We start from the raw sequence: 19,921 nt of genomic DNA, 5'->3' as shown, positions 1-19,921 counted from the left end.
AAGAGAGAGAGAGAGACAAGATTCAAAGAACTAAAATCAGAAATTAAAGAGGGGACATTACAATTGTAGTAACAGAAATACAAAGGATCACAAGAAACTACTTTGAACAATTATATACCAAAGAACTGTATAACCTAGAGGAAATGAATATATTTCTTAAACATAAAAACAAAAATAACCATATCATGAAGAAATTAAAAAAAAACTAAAATCTATAACTAATAAGGAGATTGAAATTGTTCTGAAAAGCCCAGGTTCTGATGACTTCATTGGAGAATTCTTACCAAATACTTGAGGAAAAATAAGTAAAGAAAAATTAACTTAAAGCAAACCAGATAAGGGGCTACATCAAACTTTAAAAACTTCTGCACAACAAAGAAAACAATCAACAAAGTAAAAAGGCAAGTGAGAGAAGAGGAGATATTTCAAATAATATATCTCGTAAGGGATTAATGTTCAAAATACATGAGGAGGGATCCCTGGGTGGCGCAGCGGTTTGGCGGCTGCCTTTGGCCCAGGGCGCAATCCTGGAGACCCGGGATCAAATCCCACGTCAGGCTCCCGGTGCATGGAGTCTGCTTCTCCCTCTGCCTATGTCTCTGCCTCTCTCTCTCTCACTCTCTCTCTCTCTGTGTGTGTGTGACTATCATAAATAAATAAAAATTAAAAAAAAATACATGAGGAACTCAAAAACTCAATAGCAATGACAAAAGCAGATAACCCGTGTTTGAGATGGGCAAAAAACTTGAGCATACAATTCTCCAACAAGATATATAAATGGCCAACAAGCATATGAAAAGATGCTCAAGATCACAAATCATTAGAAAATACAAGTCAAAACCATAATAAGAAAACACTTCACACCCATGAGGATGGCCACTATCAAAAGAATAGAAAATAACAAATGTTGGTTTGGATGCAGAGAATTTGGAACCCTTGTACACTGTTGGTGAGAATGAAAAATGTACAGCTGCTATGGAAAACAGTATGGTGCTTCTTCAAAAAATTAAAATAGGGCGGGGCGGGAGGGCAAAAAAAAATTAAAATATAATTATCATGTGATCCAACAATCCCATTTGGGGTATATATCAAAAAAATCAAAGCAGAATATTGAAGAGATATTTCCATATCCAGGTATATTACATTATGCACAATAACCAAGAGGTAAAAACAACTCAAATGTCCATCAACAGATGAATGAATAAAGAAAACATGGTATTAAATAGAATATTACACAGCCTAAAAGAGAAGATCTTGTCACGTGCTACAACATGGATGAAACTTAAGGGCATTATACTACCTGAAACAAAAGGAAAAATACTATACAGTTCCACTCATATAAAATATTTAAAGTAGTCAAAATCATGGAAACATAAAGCAGAAAAGGGACTGCCAAGGGCTAGCGAGATGGAATATGGGGAATTAGTGTTTAATGGAAGTAATGTTTTAGTTCTGTAAGATGAAAAATATCTGGAGATCTATTGTACAGTAAGATGAATATATTCATCACTATTAAACAGTATGCTTAAAAATGTTTAAGATGGTAAGTTTGTTATTGATTATAACTGTAACTAACTAGACCCCAAGACCTGACCTTTATTGCCCACCTCCCGCTTATACTTACTGACCTGTGTCCCACATTTTTCCTTAAGCTCTTCTTTCCAGTTTATCTCTTAACTCAGGCAAATAGAAACTGAAACCACCCAGAGTGGTAGCCATTGCCCTGGCAAGACTCCCAGCCAGCCCAGACCACCCATGCCAGTTTGAGATTAACCTCTGACTCATGCCTATGCAGATGGACTATGGAGTGATCTCCAGAGTGACTGATGACAACCTTTACATCTTGATGATACTAAAATTTACCCCCAAGGAAGAGCCACAGCTCATTTACATAACATACAATGGATTTATAGGCATCTTCCAAGATGCCTACTTCTACATATGATGACAAGGCTTCCCTATTGAAATATTTAATCTAACCCTAAATAAAAGGAATGCATTCACCCTTGCTAGGGAATCATGGCTTGGAAGTTATTCCCTGTGATCTTATTTGCTGCAAGTAAGTTTTCTTTGGGCAACAATTCAACCTGGTACAGTTTCTGATTCATCAAGGACCAAACTCACATTTGTTCAATTACATAACCACAACTAAAAATAAAATAAAATAATTTTAAAAAGCTTTGTGGAACTAACTAGATGAAAATTAAAGATTTCAGTTCAGGGACACCTGGGTGGCTCAGTGGTTGAGTGTCTGCCTTCAGCCCAGAGCATGATCCCACGGTCCCGAGATCGAGTCCCACATCAGGCTCCCTGCATGGAGCCTGCTTCTCCCTCTGCCTATGTCTCTGCCTCTCTCTATGTCTCTCATTAACAAATACATTAAAAAAAAAAAACTTAAAAAAATATTTCAGTTCAATAAAAATCAACTTGAAGTTAACAGAGTAAAGAAGAAGATGTTTGCAATTTTGAAAAACCACAAAGGATCATGATTTAAAATACACAAAGAACCTTTGCAAATCAAAAAGACAAAGACAGGAAGTCCAATGAAAAACAAAGATATGCATAAACAATTGCAGAATACGAAGCCATAATTCCATAAGCCTAAGCGTTCATGAAGTGAGACTTTAACTTATTAATACTTCTTCATAATCAAAGATATGTGACTAAGCAATTAGATACCACTTTACAGTATCAGAATGGCTAAAATTAGAAAATTTGGGGGCATGTGGGTGGCTCAATTGGTTAAAGCATCCAACTCTTGGGTTTGGCTCAAATTATAATCTCAGGGTCATAGGACTGAGCCTCACATAGGGCTCCATGCTCAGCACAGTCTGCTTGTCCCTCTCCCTCTGCTTCTCCCCCTGCTTGTGTACTCTCTTTCTCTCTCTATCTCTCTCAAATAAATAAATTAAATCTTTTTTTTTTTAAAGAAAGTGTTGATGAAGCCAACTGAGGAAACAAAAGCTTGCATATTCTACAACCATTCTTGAGAGTAACTTGGAAGAACATACTAAAATTACTTAATGGAATTATATAGGCATAAACTCTGAATGCAGCAACCTTATTTTGTGATATATATCCAAAAAACAAGAACAAAAACCCCTCTTGATCAGCTCAGTATTATACGGTTAAGTGTGGTAAATACATACAATGAAATACTTTGTAGGGATTAGAAACAACAAAATATATATACATACAACAATACAAAAAGATCTTTAAAATATAATGTTTAACAAGACAGGAAACAACAAATGTTGGCAAGGATGTGGAGAAAGGGAATGATGATTCCCATTATCTTACACTGTTGATGGGAATGCAAGCTGCTGCAGCCACTCTGGAAAACACTATGGAATTTCCTCAAGAACTTAAAAATAGAGCTATCCTACAATGCAATAACTGTACTACTAAGTATTCTCCTACCCACTACTAGATATTTACCCCAATGATACAAATGTAGTGTTCCGAAGGGGCACCAGCACCCCAGTGTTCATATCAGCAATGTCCACAATACCCAAACTGTGCAAAGAGCTGAGATATCCATTGACAAATGAATGGATAAAGAAGATTACACACACACACACACACAGGGATGCTACTCTGCCCCGGGTGGCTCAGTAGTTTAGCGCCACCTTCAGCCCAGGGTGTGATCCTGGAGACCCGGGATCGAGTCCTACTTTGGGCTCCCTGCACAGAGCCTGCTTCTCCCTCTGCCTGTCTCTCTCTCTCTCTCTCTCTCTCTCTCTCTCATGAATAAACAAATAAAGTCTTTTTAAAAAAGGAATTTGAATGAGAGTAGTTTAGTTGGAAAGCATAAGCAACACTGGTAAAGAATGAAAAATTAGTATCAAGAGAAGAATGCATCCCATAAGGGCTCCACTATTATGACACCAAGATTCCACAGTGAGCAATTAAAGCTTAATCCCAGAATAAAACTCTGAGAATTTATGTAAAAAATACACCTGAAAATTGTTCAGCTCTAGGAAAGAGGGAGCTCAGATTTTCATATGCCCACTTATGAGAGTCACTAATTGAGAGCTACCCTTTAGAAATTGATCATTCATTGGCATTTCCAGTCTGTCTTGTGTATAGGCAGCTCTCTACAGTTGCAGAAAAAAAGAGCCTTAGTCACAGATGCAAATACTAGCAGTCATAAATGAGCAGGATTTCCCAGAGATATGGATGGGGACCTGAGTATATGTACTATAGCCCATCCTTTGCACTAATCAGATGTACTTTACCCTCATGTTAATTTAGTTAGTACTTCAAATTGGTACCCAGTCACAATTTTGATTTAAAAAGAAGAAAAGAACTTCTAGCTTAATATTGGTATAAGTTACTGTTTTGGCTGGCTATTGCAGTTGGTCCCAAGGCCACAACTGATATTCATCATCCCCCTTTTCCAAAACACATTTTAGACTTTTCTCACTCTTGAAATAGCATTTCTACTCTTCCAAGCTGGCTGCTCAGTGGGGTAACCTATACCTTCACACCTGAGAAATCTGCACCTCTGGTTATTTGGCTTTGTCAGGATACTGTTCCTGTAATTTCCTATTTATGATAATCATCGGGTTTGAAGGCAAATCCAAGTAAATCTAGACATACTTCTCACTGTCCCCATTACGTAGTAGCAATCCTACCTCCTCAAAATAAACAAGATCAATCATTTCTGTCAATATACTAACCCTTCAATCACTCTGTCAACAAACTAACCCTTCTAGTCTAATTATATGAGGAATCCCAAATGACTAGGTAGTTGCTCTAACTTGAAGATTAGTGGAATGTTACTTTGTTCCTGGAAACCCGGACCTCAAATCCTACAAATATTAAAGTTGTAGGAATAGAAAACATACTTTCCCAAGTGGGTCACTTGTAGTAAATGGCATAAGGGCAGCTTCTGCTTCCATGCCTTGGATCCATGTGCTCAATCTAAAGGAGATATGTAGCAGTATATACTGATTCAAGGAATACATCTTTAAAGATAGCATCCAACGACTCTGAGCAGATGCCTTTGTTTTACTTTTAAGTGGCCTTTTCAACATTCAAATTGGGAGCTTCTGGGTGATAGAGAGCAAGTGCAGTAGATCCCACACACATATACTTACTCTTTACCATAATTCAGCCCATTTCAAAAAAAAATTATAAGACATACTATAACTGTAAGTCAGACACTTTGACCCCTCAGATGATGGTGCTGACTAAAGCACTGGGGCAGAGAAAGCAGACTAATAACTGGGATATGTAACAATCCAGTAGGATAAATGGCTGTCTCCCCTAGCATTGGTGTCTTCAAAGTATAGGACCATACAAATAGCTCAACATCAGTTTCTACTGCTGACACACACATTGAACATTCCACATTAGTGATACCCAGATTAACCTTAATAAAAAGCCTTTCCTGTTGGGCCCATGCATCACCTGCATTCCTGCCACAAGACTACTCCATTCATGGGTCCAGTGTGCACATGCTGGGATAGCCAAGAGAGACTCACTAACTTCTCCTAAAAAAATCATCCTTTTATTCTATTCAGTGTCTTCTCTGATGTGGATGACTTCTGGTAAATACTGTCGTTATATAAAAATCCAATACTTTGTGCCTATTCCTATTCATCAATCCACATTCTTCTTTCCTAGATCTCTTTTTAACTGATCTTCTAATCTCACTCCTTCCAAATCCCTAACCACCTAGTCTTTCAAGTGCTGTGCATTTTCTTCAGTGTTAGGAAACGGAAACGTATGATGGCTTTTTTTTTTTTTAACTTGGTGGAGATATCTTGTCATACCCAGACCACAAAATCTTTACAACTTTCAACAATGTCAGAGGCCCTTAAATTTTTATAAAATTTGTCTCCCCCCACCCTGGCATGTGTCTTACCAAAGCATCTAGAATATTTATGGCCTCTCTGATTAACATGATGTCATAAAAAGGGTAGACCAATATGAGTTTTCTGCAAAAGGTTCAGATAATAAAGTTGCCTTTATATTATGTTGTTAGTGAAAGTAGAACAGCAAACATAACTTTGAACAAGTCCATGAATGCATACTTTTAGCTCTTCCGAATGAATGTGAACTGCCTCTGACCCATTTTTCTGGCATGGAATGCAAAGAACATATTCTCCAGATCACACCAAATATAAGAGACTGTATTGATCTGTTCTAGTGTAGATACACATCCATCACAGAGCTGTAATTGAGTATGTTACTTGGTTACATTTTCAGAGGTCCACATTGTCTGCTCTGATCCATCTATTGTTTTTCTTCCAGAAGCAAGACTAGTGATGATGGCCACTTGAAACATACTTTAGGAGTGCTTTTTATCTCTGATATTCCATCTGGGATTATTTTTTCTGATTTTCTGTCTTGGTTAGGAAGAAGGTGAGGAAAGCTCAAGGGCTTCCACTTGGCCTTTCCTACCATGGTTGCTTTCATTCTACAGATCAGGTAATCAATGCACAGTTCTACAAGCTACTAAATATCTTCATCATAAGTATGAACCGAAGGAATAGGAAATGACCACAGAAGCCTTTGTACTCTCTAATAGGTGGACTCAGGCCAGGACTCAACTTATGATTTCATTTATGAGTTTGCATTAGTTTACTAGAGTTGTCAAAACAAAGTACCACAAACTCGGTAGCTTAAACTACAGAAATGTATTGTTCTCATAGTTCTGAAGGCTAGAAATCCATGATCAAGGTGTCAGCAGGTTTGGTTCCTTCTGAGGGCTATGAAGAAAAGATCTGTTCCAAACCTCTTTCCTTGGCTTGCAGACAATCATCTTCTTCTCCCTGTCTGACTCTGTGTCCAAAATCCCTTTTATAAAGATACTGGTCATAATGCATTAGGATTTAACCTAATGACTGTATTTTAACTCAACAACCTCTGTAAAGGCTCTATCACCAAATAAGGTCACAATCTAAAGCACAGAGGGTTAGGACTCCAACATATCTTTTTTTGTAGGGCACAGTTCAACCCAAAACAGACCTGAACTCCATACATGCCCTCTTTAAGAGCGTATCAGTGTCAGTCCAGACACTGTATCCACCAGCTCTGGAAATATATGGTTATTTCCTTTTTCCTAGCACATAATTGCTCCAGTAAATGGCTATAGATCTCTTTAGGAAAAGACTTGGGAAATCATTACTGTCTGTGCTTCTTGAGGTACTACAAAGTTCTTTATTAAGACACCTCATCATTCCCTTCAATCAATGCTGAGTGAGAGAACAGCTTCGGATCTGGAAACTGGATAAGGGATCATTATTTTGTTTGTTTGTTTGTTTGTTTGTTTGTTTGTTTGTTGTTGGCAGCTGACATGACCATTTAGAATACCTGCTCCTGATCTTTTATGTAGAGGTATAACAATAACCTCATGGGTGCCCCTCTATCTTGTCCCTACTAAAAATATTGAGAATTAAAGTGTTTTACTTCTTTGTAGAAAGAAAAAAACTATGAGGAGTAGTTTGAACAGTGGTTTCCTCCTTCTTTCTGACCTGTAGCTAATGATATGGATCAAGCATCTTTTTATGCCTTGGCAAATTGCCATACTACTTCTTGAGTTTGAATCAGCTTCTAGCATCTTATCCTTTCCACTTTTAATGTGGTGAATTATCTCTGAGAATTCCATGATTGTAAAGCTTTCCATTAGCATCACTTTCTCTGAGATAGTTTCATCATTTTGTCATGACCATTTTTCTCATTTCTCTCTCAGTAAGGTTGCCTTCACTAAGCTCCTCTGATTGCATATCTGGAATCTCTCTCTTTTTTTTTTAATTAAGTTTTTTTACTTAATTCCATTTTGGTTAACTTACAGTGTTATTCATTTCAGGTATACAATATAAAGTGGCTCAACAATTCTATACATTGCCCAGTACTCATCATGACGTGTTTGGAATCTCTTAAATAGCAGCAGTGTCAATAATCTCATAGTCAGCTATTTCTTCCATAACCTCACTTACATTCAATTAGAATTTCACTTCTTCAAATATCACTTTAGTTTCTTTACTTTGCAGTGGTCAATTCTCTCCTTCAATTGTCCATTTTTATAAAATGTTACATGGCTTTCTCATTGGGAGATACACAACTATACATTTGCCATCTGTGCGTAAACTGAATAACTGATTACTTTATAGATTTTGAAGAGAAAATGACACGTTCCTTGATCATGATGTGCATCTGTTATTTATGAAGTGCTCTGTGTGGCTCTATTGAAGAGCCAGAAAGGTTTGTACTTTATGCAATTACTCCTAGTTAATATATCTTGATAACTTAAATTTGAACTGTGTGGTTGGAGCACTGGTATTTAACAGAACTGTGATAAGTGAAACTCATGCATATCAGAACCATGTTAAAGCAAGGAATATAAATCCATTCTAATATGCCCACCTTTCTAAGTCTCTTGACTCCTCCTCAGTACTTTGCCAAGGCACTTCCAGAATCTCTATCATTGAAACAGAATATTATAACTGATTCCTGTTGCCCTCGCCAGGATGCTAAATACTGAGCCACATAAGAACATTTTTATCAGTAAACTCTCCCTTATCCAGACATATTTTGTAATTCCTAGTGCAGCACTTTCAAGATTGATCTCTAGGCACACTTTCCTGATAGCATAATTTTAGCCAGGTCCTACAACTCATCTGGTTAACAGTACCTTTCTTTCCAGTCAGAGATAGTACTTCGCCAGTTAGGCCATGATGAGGTTGAGCCTAGTTTTTGGCTTACATACTTTAGGGACAGTTGGAGCAAACCTTGAGGTAAATATATCTGCAAGCATATTATCTTGCAAAACATCTGCCTCAGGTGAAGACTCTCCATGATGTCCAGATAAGGCGGAATTGGGAGTAGAAGTAACGGCTTTCCTCTTATAAAAGAATAGTAACTTCTGCAGGGCCAAGAGTTGGAGGGTATCTGGAAGAGAAATTCAGTAAGTCCAAGAAGTCATGAAGGTCTTAAAGAAGTTCAATATTCTCAAGCCAATCCATTTTAGATATCAGGGTACCACTCTTTTTGGTAGAGAAAATAAAGAAAAAGACTTGCCAGAGTTGTTATTCAGCCTTCTTTGTAATTCTAGTATAAAAGAATCAGAATTCTGGGCCTAATTTTCAATACAGTCTATCCTCTAGCTTTATAAAATGAGAGCTTCCTTAGATACTGTCAAAGGGATTTTCTGACTTTCACTCAATACCCATGGTTCAGGACTGGCTAGTTTGAGTACATGGTTTTCTTTTTTCAGCACATCAATGCCCATTTAAGAGCAAGTGACTAAATCCATAGTCCTAGTTGTTACCATTACCACCATCTCTCAAATTCCAGAGATACTGCATAAGACAGTGAGTGCATCACCCTATACCTCATGCCACCCCAATGCCCAACAATAAGAGTCTTAGTGATTATAATGCTACAACATGCCAGAGTTTAAGTCTACCCCACCTAAAACTAGCAATGGAGTCTTTTATGTAATCAAAATGTCAAGAGATCCTACTCTAGAATCTACCTTGAAGATCTGCCTTGTAGAATAATTTCTGGTATAAATTTCCTTATTTTGGGATTCTCTACAATCCATAAGCAGACCCAAAGAAAATAACCAAATGCAAATATTTATGCAGGAGTTGCAGTAAATGAGGGCAGGGGGAAGATGGGAGAAAGGGAAAATGAAAAAGTCAATGAAGAGTGCATTATCAAACTAAATAACACAATGGGTAAATGGAGCTTAATCCTTTGGGGAATATCTGGAAAATGATATAAAATACATGCATCAGAATTATCCTACCTGAAGGACAAAGAGGCTGAAATATTTACATACCTATTTCCCTCATTAGTTGAAAGCAGCTCCTAGGAGTTGTTAATTCCTCAGCATGTTCAACCTGCCATGCTCACAAGGAAAAAGCTTTCTGTAGCATGGAGAGCCCTCATCTAATATTGGCAGTTGAAGTCAGCCAGAAAACACAGTACTGAAAAGGCCTCCAGAATCTAAGTAAGGCAATACAGCATCTGCTATCCTAGGCATCCCTGATCCCCAGAGCAAAACTGCATATTTTGAATCTTGGTGCTGAGTAAAATTGAAAAATAGTCCCACCATAAATCTAGAGAAGTCCCTGGATTACCAGATCATCAAAAAAGGAGTAGCATTATGTGGGTGTTACGGCCTGAATTATATTGCCTCCAAATTACATGTTGAAGTCCTAACCCCCAGTCCCTCAGAATGTGACTACACTTGAAAATAGGGCCTTTAAAAAGGTGATTAGGTTAAAATAAAGTCATCAATCCAATCTGACTGATGTCCTTACAAGAAGAGGAAATTTGGACATACAAAGAAACACCAGGGGCACAGGTGCACAGAGAAAAGACAATGAGAAACACAATGTGAAGGCAGTTAAATGCAAGCCAAGAAGGGACATCTCAAAAGAACCTGAATCTGACTATACCTTGATCTTGGACTTCTAGCCTCAAGAACTATGAGAAAAATATATTTGTATTGTTTAAATCACCCAATTGGGGGTACTTTTTTTGGCAGGCATACCAAATTAATATAGCTAGGATGGTTCACTGATTCAGGGACATCATCACTATGGGAGCAGAACCAGAGGAAAAGGATCCTTTGGTAGGCCAACTCTATCCTGGATCAAGCAATTCCTCTACTCTAAGTGGAATGCAGAATTTTTCCTGATGTTCCCTACTCTCAGAACCAACAGAACTTGTCAGTTTTACTATGCCTTAATTCGATAACATAGAGGCCCATCTTCAGAAAATGAATCCAGTAGAAATGACACCATGGGTTGTCTTTGTCATGTAAGTCTGCCTGATTCACTGCTTCTACCTGAATGGGACACAGCTAGCCAGGTTTTGTTCCTCCATTGCGTCCTTTAGTCAGACGTAAGATGCCACAGAAGATGCCGGAGGACAATTCCTGAGAAGAGGACTTCCTGTTTCTTATTCTCCCCTGGAAAGCTAGTATAGCCCTTCCCAAGAAACTTCCCCATCAAGTGATTTCCCTATCCTAGCTCATCCTCTGCTGGCACAAGAAATGTCTGTCCATCAGCCACTGGATTTTGTCTTTTGTCCTATAACCTAAAAATAGAAGTGATTTGATCTAGCCTTCCAATAAGCTTACTTCTAAAGACCTAGGATCACAGAAAGGTGTTCTATTGTGCCTCATATAATTTTTTCTTTTAGTTTTATCATTATTTACTAAATATATATACAATGGCTTAAGTGGAAATCTATTAGAATTATATAATTCTTAGTAGAGTGATTATTGTAATGTGAATCTTATAAATCATTTCCATTGTATTATATTGTAAATAGAGTAATTACAGTAAATTTGCTGTTTTTAATAAGTCCAATAAAATAATTCAAACACAGAGCAAGAATTTTTTGTTCTTCTAAAATAATTTTGAATTTTTCTTTTTGGATTTTTCCTTCTCTTAGTTAAGTGACTATATAATAGTCTAAATAGAAACTTGATAGATTTTTAATTCCAAAGGTACTATTTTAGAAATGTACATGTAAAAATATAAGTCGCATTAATAAACTGCTTCCATTTTATGAGTTTAATTGTAATCCAATTCCAAATGCCTATCTTTAAGTCCTAATGTTAATTTGATATTTTATTGTTACTATTTAATGTCTTTCTTATTAATACAGCACTTAGGTGGCTCAGTAGTTGAGCATCTGCCTTGGCTCAGGTCATGATTTCATGGTCCTGGGTTCAAGTCCTGCATTAGACTCCCTACAGGGAGACTACTTCTCCCTCTGCCTATGTCTCTGCCTCTCTCTGTGTGTCTCTCATGTATAAATAAATAAATAAAATCTTTTTAAAAAATAATGATCCAGAAATAAATCTTTTTGTTTCAGATTACAGTTAAGTAATTATAAAACTCCAAATAGCAGCTTATCAAAATTATAATTTGAGGGATTTTTTTTATAACAATAAAAGTTGTTAGTGTTGTTTATTTAAGAGTGACAGTTATGAGTCAATTGTTTCATTTTCTTCTATTTCTAGGTAATAGGAGCATAGTATTTTGTTTGTTGTATTAGTTTCCTGTATTTGCTGTTATAAATTACCATAAAGTAGATGACTTAAAACAAGAAATTTACTCTCTTACAGTTCTGGAAACCAGAAATCCAAAAATCAAAATGTCAGCAGAGCTGCACTTCCTCTGGAGGCTCTAAGGCAGAATCATTCCTTGCCTCTAGCACCTTCAAATGATGTCCAGAATCTTTTGGCTTCCTTTGCTTCTGGCCACACTACTCCATTCTCTACCTCTGCCTTCACATTTGCCCTGTCCTCTGTGTGTGCCTTCTCCTCAGATATCTATATTAAAAAAACTTTTTTCACTGAATTTAGACCCCACCCAGTTATTCCAGGATGATCTCCGCATCTCAAGATCCTTAAACTATTTAAACCTACAAAAACTCTTAAAAATAAAAAAAAGATAACATTCATAGGTCCCAGGACTTAAGACATGGACATACTCTTTTGGAGGCCACCCCTCAAGTATTTTACAAGCTCCTCATAATATGAAGTGTTATGAGAGTTCTACATGAGTAGAGTCTACCAAGTTGAGACATTTGAAACTCAAAATCAATTTCTGTATACTAAGGACTATATTTACTCTGGTTGTTAGGCCAGTATGTTTAACCTAAAAGATGCTAATTACTCTTTTTGGAAAAAAAGAAGAGACTAATATTAGTGAAATGAAAAAATAGTGGAATTGGAAGTCAAAATACATTTTTTAAAATGTCTGTGTGTGCTAAGGACTAAAAAGATACACAATAAACTGTAAATTGTAGTAATGGGAGGAGAATGGGGAGAGAATAAAGAAGAAATTTTATATTCTCTTTGCATATATTTGTATTGAAATGCAGACAACAGCACACATGTCTTGTGTCCTAGCTTTTTTGGCTGCCACCCAGAGGAAACATCCCTTGACACCTTGGTTCTGGTGGCCAGCAGAGTTTGTGCTCATGGGTTCAAAGGGATTGTAGCAAACAAAAATATGGTTCTTAACTGGCTATCATGTCAGAGCCCAGGGCAGAGAGAGTAGACAGAAAACCATCTTCCAGTCCTCCCTGAAACAGGTATATTTGCACTTTAAAAGCTTTTGCTTGAGAATCTAGTTTCTAGTCAGACTGCATCTAGGTGCTGATAGAGATCTTACCCCTTTGGAATGCTGACAGGTCTTGACACACCCTCAACTACTGGAAGCAACTAAGAAAAAAGTAGAATACTTAGATAATCACAAAGATTTGAGAGACAACTATAAGGTAGAGCAAAGTTGAATGATAAGATTCATCTCCTACATAAGGCCACACCTTCAAGAACATGAGAGGTGCCTGTTTTATCTAACGTATAAAAACCAACACACACAGGCAAGGAAAATGAAGAAACAGAGGAATGTGTTCCAAACACAAAATCAAGAAGAAAAGAGCATTTGAGAGGACTCAGATTAGTAACATCAAGAAGAAGAGTGGATGGAGCAGCGCAGCGACGGCAGCGGCAGCGGCGGCGGCGGTTGCGATTCGGAGCCGTTGAGACGCCTCTGCGGCAGCTGGTGGTGCAGGTGGCTTGCGTGGACGCGGGCAGAGGCGGCCGGCCCGCCACCGCAGCCTCCGCGCCCGCGGCCCCGGCAGGCGTGTCGGGACGCCCGGAGGCATCCTCCCCCCGCCGCCCCAGGCGCCTGGGCTCCGTCCGCCCCCCTCGGCAACCCCTCGCCGGGTCGTGCGCCGCACCTCCTCCCGGGCTGCAGACCCCCGGCCTCGCCCCCGAAACATGACTCGCGATTTCAAACCTGGAAGGTTACCCTCATTGGCCAGCTCGAGTAGATGAAGTTCCTGATGGAGCTGTAAAACCACCCACAAACAAACTACCCATTTTCTTTTTTGGAACTCATGAGACTGCTTTTTTAGGCCCAAAGGATATATTTCCTATATCCTATCTATATGCCTATATTTCAACAGGCATCAACTAAACAATCAAATGCATCCATTAAAAATAAGGATATATTTCCTTACTCAGAAAACAAGGAAAAGTATGGCAAACCAAATAAACGAAAAGGCTTTAATGAAGGTTTATGGGAGATTGATAATAATCCGAAAGTGAAATTTTTAAGTCAACAGGCATCAACTAAACAATCAAATGCATCATCTGATGTTGAAGTTGAAGAAAAAGAAACAAGTGTTTCAAAGGAAGATACTGACCATGAAGAAAAAGCCAGCAATGAGGATGTGACTAAAGCAATGGACATAACCACTCCAAAAGCTGCCAGAAGAGGGAGAAAGAGAAAGGCAGAAAAACAAGTAGAAACTGAGGAGGCAGGAGTAGTGACAACAGCAACAGCATCTGTGAACCTAAAAGTGAGTCCTAAAAGAGGACGACCCGCAGCTACAGAAGTCAAGATCCCAAAACCAAGAGGCAGACCCAAAATGGTAAAACAGCCCTGTCCTTCAGAGACTGACATGGTAACTGAAGAAGACAAAAGTAAGAAAAAGGGGCAAGAAGAAAAACAACCTAAAAAGCAGCTTAAAAAGGATGAAGAGGGCCAGAAGGAAGAAGATAAGCCAAGAAAAGAGCCAGACAAAAAAAGAGGGGAAGAAAAAAGTTGAATCCAAAAGAAAAAATTTACCTAAAACAGGGGTTACATCAACCTCTGATTCTGAAGAGGAAGGAGATGATCAAGAAAGTGAAAAGAAGAGAAAAGGTGGAAGGAACTTTCAGACTCCTCATAGAAGGAATATGCTGAAAGGCCAGCATGATAAAGAAGCAGCAGATAGAAAACACAAGCAAGACAAACAGATGGAAACTGAGCACATTAATCTAATTACTGAAAAGAGAATACAAGTGGAGCAAACAAGAGATGAAGATCTTGAGACAGACTCATTGGACTGAATTTCCCCCTCCCCCCCCCTTGATGGAAGAATGTTTCAGATTCTAAATTGAGGACTTCATTAATGGCATTATTACTGTGTTATGATTGTTAAAAAAAAAAATTTTCCTGTAAGGTACACACTACATACCAAGGTCGGCCATCATTCCTGTTAAAAGTTTTTTACCAAGCTTAAAATGAAGCTTTGTGTTTGAAAGTTAGAAGATGGTTGTACATTATTTCATTTAGAAAATATAAAAATTCATTTTGTTTTGAAGCTAGGTGTTAAACTGCAATAGCTCTTATACCCCAGAGAATGGGGCAGTTGTACCCTTCCCTTGACATTCCTTTGTTGTTTAATTCTTTAGAATTCTTAATAACTGTGTTTTTTAATCCTGAGAGATTAAACAGTAGACTTCTTAAGAAAACAAAAATGAAACTGTAACCAAAATTTTAAAATAAAGTTTAAAAAAAAAAAAAGAAGAGTGGATGGAAGTCCTAACCAGAGCAATTAAGCAAGGAAAAAGAAAATAAGGCCTTCAAATCAGAAAGGAATTAGTAAAAATGTCACTATTTGCATATGACATATTATAAAATGAAAACTCTAAAGACTCAACCAAAGAATTGTTACAACTAACAAATTCAGTGAAGTTTCAGGATATAAAATCAACATACAATAATAAAATCTGTAGATCCATATGGGTCTACACCAAAATAAAAAGCTTTTACGCAGTGAAGGAAACCAGCAACAAAATGAAAAGGCAACCTACTAAATGAAAGAAGATATTCACAAATTACATATCCAATAAGAGGTTGGTATTCAAAATATATAAAGAACTCATATAACTCAATGGCAAAAAAAAAAAAAAAAGCAAATAATCTGATTTTTTTTTTAATGGGCAGAGATCCTGACTAGACACTTTGCCAAAGAAGACATATAAATGGCCAACAGACACATGAAAAGATGCTCAACATTACTAATAATCAGAGAAATGCAAGTTAAAACTACAATGAGATATAACCTCACACAGGCAGAATAACTAGAATCAAAAAGATAGAAAATAATTAGTATTAGCAAGGATGTGGAGAGAAAGGAACCCTCATGCCCTGTTGGTGGGAATGTAAATTGGTGCAGGCACTGTGGAAAACAGTATGGAGTTTCCTCGAAAAATTAAAAATAGAAATACCATACAAGCCAATAATATCATTACTGGAGATTTACCCAAAGAAATGAAAACACCAATTCAAAAATATATACGTACCCTTAGGTGTACTGTAGCATTATTTAAAATAGTCAAGACATGGAAGCAATTCAAGTGTCCATTGATAGGCCAATGGATAAAAAAGTGATATAAATAGACAATGGAAAATTACTCAGTTGTAAAAAAGGAGGAGATGTTGACATTTGCAAAAACATGGATGGACCTAGAAGGTATTATGCTAAGTAAAATAAGTCAGATGGGGAAGGACAAATGCCATATAATTTTATTCATATGGGGAATCTAAAAACAAAACAAACAAATACACAAAAAAGCAAAAACAGCCAATTGCCAGAGGGAAGATGGAGGGGATAGACAACATGGATGAATGAGAGTGGGAGAGACAGGATTCTAGTTATGGAATGAGTAAGTCAAGGGGAGAAATGGTACAGTACAGGGAATATAGTCAATGGTATTGTAATAACACTGTATGATAACAGATGGTGGCTATACTTGTGAGCATAGCATAATGTACAGACTTGTCTTGTCACTATGTTGTGCACCTGAAACTAATGTGACACTTATATCAGAACTATTTATCACTTAAAAACAAAAACAAAACAAAACAAAATTCTTCCCAGGACTCTGAGTTATGATCATTTAGAATTTACAAAGAGCGAAGATGTTTATCATTTTTTTACAGCATTTCTCTGTTCTTTTAAAACATTTGAAGCATTACCTAAATACAAAAATGTCTGATGGAAAAATATCCTATGACAATTTAAAATACCTTCTGGAACACAGACTGAATCTGATGCGCTAAAGTTTGAAATAGATGAATCTGGTGATGTTCCTTTTTCTTTTATTCCAATGACAGTCTTTGTGGTTACATATGTTTTCTCAACTTGTGCTCTAAGCAAACATTCCTTTTCACAGTTACTTCTCCAAAAAGAATCCATTAAAAGCTTTTACACAATAAAGATCCAGTCTACATCTTAACTTGTATAAATCAGAGTTTCATAAATGCACATGGCAAATCTTATCAACAAATAAATGTTGATGGCCAAGGAAGAAATGTGGGTTTTTGGAAGAAAATTTAAAACTGAGGCTATCGAAGTCTTATATGGACATCAAGGGCCCCTGATGTGTTTTATTTTTTTCTTAATAATAGATGTTTATCCTTGTTTCAGTTCATTGCCAGAATTTTTTGCAACTAACCAGTAAATTAGGAGCCAGCTTATTTCCCCAGAGATATGATTACATTAGTCACTCAGTAAATCTTGAATTAATTTTGTTCCACAGTTTTCTAAAGAATTCATTAGAAAATCTCTGGATCTAGGGAAGTTAGTCACAGGGCCTAAAGGAATTTACCTTCGGTGAACCAAAAGGGAAAAAAAATGGAGAGCAGCAATATGCTGAATAAATATTTTAAAAAGTTTTCTCAAATCTTAACATACATGAATCTATGAAACACTGAATATTTCTACTACAAAGTAAATAATCCAAACCTACATGTATAGCCTCTCATTCAGTATAGCATCTGCAGCATCTTGCTCTGATAGTCTGTAAATCTAAAGATCTGATGTAAATCAGGGATTTACTTGAAGCAGTTGAGCTCTAGGTCCAGCAGCCATTAAGGTGATTCTTCAACAAGGAACAGTTCAGTAGCACAAACCTGAACTCATGCTCTGAAGTGTTGCTGACAAATCTCTTAGGCTGCTGGGAATAATGTCTTTTGAGTAAGGAAGGAAAATATAGCTCTCAATACACGTTGAATTCACCCTTTTCTCTCATGGCATCTGAAACAAAGTGAGGAGATAAGTAGAGCCAAGCTGTTGAATATTCATTAGCTCTATGCCTGCCAGCCCTTTCAATAGCACACGCCAGGTTACTTATTTCAGAGAGCACACACATAGGCAGGAAAAGTATAGGAAAGCAATTGTTAGGCTTTATTTACACCACAGAAATATACCATCCACACCCCCAAAACCAGTACCATGAAATCCACCTAGCTCCACACATGGAGTAGGTAGGATTCAGAATCAGTTCACCCACTGCATTCCCAAATCAATTTTTTATCACATACTTTTTAAAAATAGAATTTCAATATGGCCTTAGAAAGAAGATACTATTTACTTCCTACATTTAACTGCCCAGAAATATACTCCATATACATGATATTAACAAAACTTTGTTTCATAAATAAACAACACTAATCCTGTCCACAGTTTGTGTATTTGTAAGCAGTAAGTTTAGAACTGAAAGATGTCATGGGATATAACAGAGATATTAAAATTAGTAAGTCAAAGCAATTTATCAAAATACTTGATGCAAAAAAAAACCAAAAAACAAAATACTTGATGCATTCTTAAATAAGTCATGTTATTAATTAGCAAAGAAGAGTCAGTGGAATTCAAAAAAATACTTGTAACTTTGAGTCTTCTTTTCATCAACGTACTTTAGAGGTGAGAAGTTTATTTTAACTGAGGTCTGATCCTCCTAGAACTTGTTTAATTTCTTTCCAGCCATGACAAATGACAATCAAAATCTATACCCTGAGAATTAACTGTTAGTTTTCACTGGAATAGAAAACTCTTACAAAATAAAGAGTGTTACAGTGAATAAAGCATATTCCAGCTGGCCTTAGCAACCTTAAGAACCCAGAACAGCTGTGTGAACTCCTTCATAAATTTGCCTGCTTTGGTGAAAGGGAAGGTTACAGATGACAACAAACAATGCTGGAGGCTGGTGTGGCCAAAGGAATTCTACTCCCTGCACGAAACACTAAGGCCCAGATGTTCAATTGCCCAATAAACCATCACCTCTCATTTATTCCACATAGTTTTTATAAAAACTTTGCTGGAACAGTCTATACTCACCTTGAAAGCAGATACCACAAAAAAAAAAAAAAAAGAATATATGGATCTTTTCAAGATTGATCCTTTTCAAGATTTGGGAGTTTGAAAACTCAGGGCATTTTCCTTTAAAAAGCAAAATCATCCTTGTATTTATGCTATGGAATAACACATTCAGATACTTAGGAGATAAGTAAAATACTAGGAGCCTGAAGTTTTTTCCATAGAAAAAGATAAAGTCTTTTAATAGCCTAATTTTTGCTTTTCTTATATCTTTTCAAGCATTCTGTTTACAATGAGTTCCCCCAAAAATTACTTATCTGAGCAAGCCATCTGAATTCCATTAGGGGGCCAGCCTCAAAAAGATCAGTCCTGATATCAGCTAGTTCCTGCAAAAGAAAAGGAATAAAATTCGCCTTGACCCGAGAGTCATATATACATTATAATATTAAGTTGAACACTGCAAAAGATTAAAAAGTATAACATTGAAGTGTAAAGATCAACATTACATTTACATAACATATTATGTGATATATAGGCTACTAGATCAGTTTTTAATCTTTTCACATGTATACATTACAGGACACTTAACAGAGAAATAAATGCCAGACAAATAAAACTTCCATTACTGGTGTTTGCAGAACTATAAACTAAAATTCATTATCAAAAGGCTGTTTTTCTGGATGCCTGGGTGGCTCAGTGGTTGAACATCTGCCTTTGGCTCACCGTGTGATCCCGGTCCAGGGATCGAGTCCCATATCAAGTTCTACATCAGGCTCCCTGCGAGTAGTCTGCTTCTCCCTCTGCTTGTGTCTCTCCCTTCTCTCTGTGTCTCTCATGAATAAATAAATGAAATCTTTAAACAAAAAAAAAAAGGCTGTTTTTCATCCTGCATAGTATGTATCTGTCTGATGATTTACTTATTAATCAGATTTAGTCTTTTCTATATCAACATCAGATTCACACCAGCCAAAAGCCTCAGTGAACATTTTTCTTAATACTCTTTACC

The 19,921-nt window shown here is 37.0% G+C and overlaps 1 pseudogene; it reads left to right on the top strand.

Annotated features, from left to right (window-relative positions):
- The first annotated feature begins 13,765 nt into the window (after positions 1 to 13,765).
- On the top strand, positions 13,766 to 14,918 carry LOC112918689 (PC4 and SFRS1-interacting protein-like; annotated as a pseudogene).
- Positions 14,919 to 19,921: the final 5,003 nt, after the last annotated feature.

The sequence above is a fragment of the Vulpes vulpes genome, chromosome 9 (assembly GCF_048418805.1).
Source record: "Vulpes vulpes isolate BD-2025 chromosome 9, VulVul3, whole genome shotgun sequence".
NCBI lineage: Eukaryota > Metazoa > Chordata > Mammalia > Carnivora > Canidae > Vulpes > Vulpes vulpes.
The sequence above is the reverse complement of the archived record's forward strand: the minus strand, read 5'-3'. Positions and strand labels throughout refer to the sequence as shown.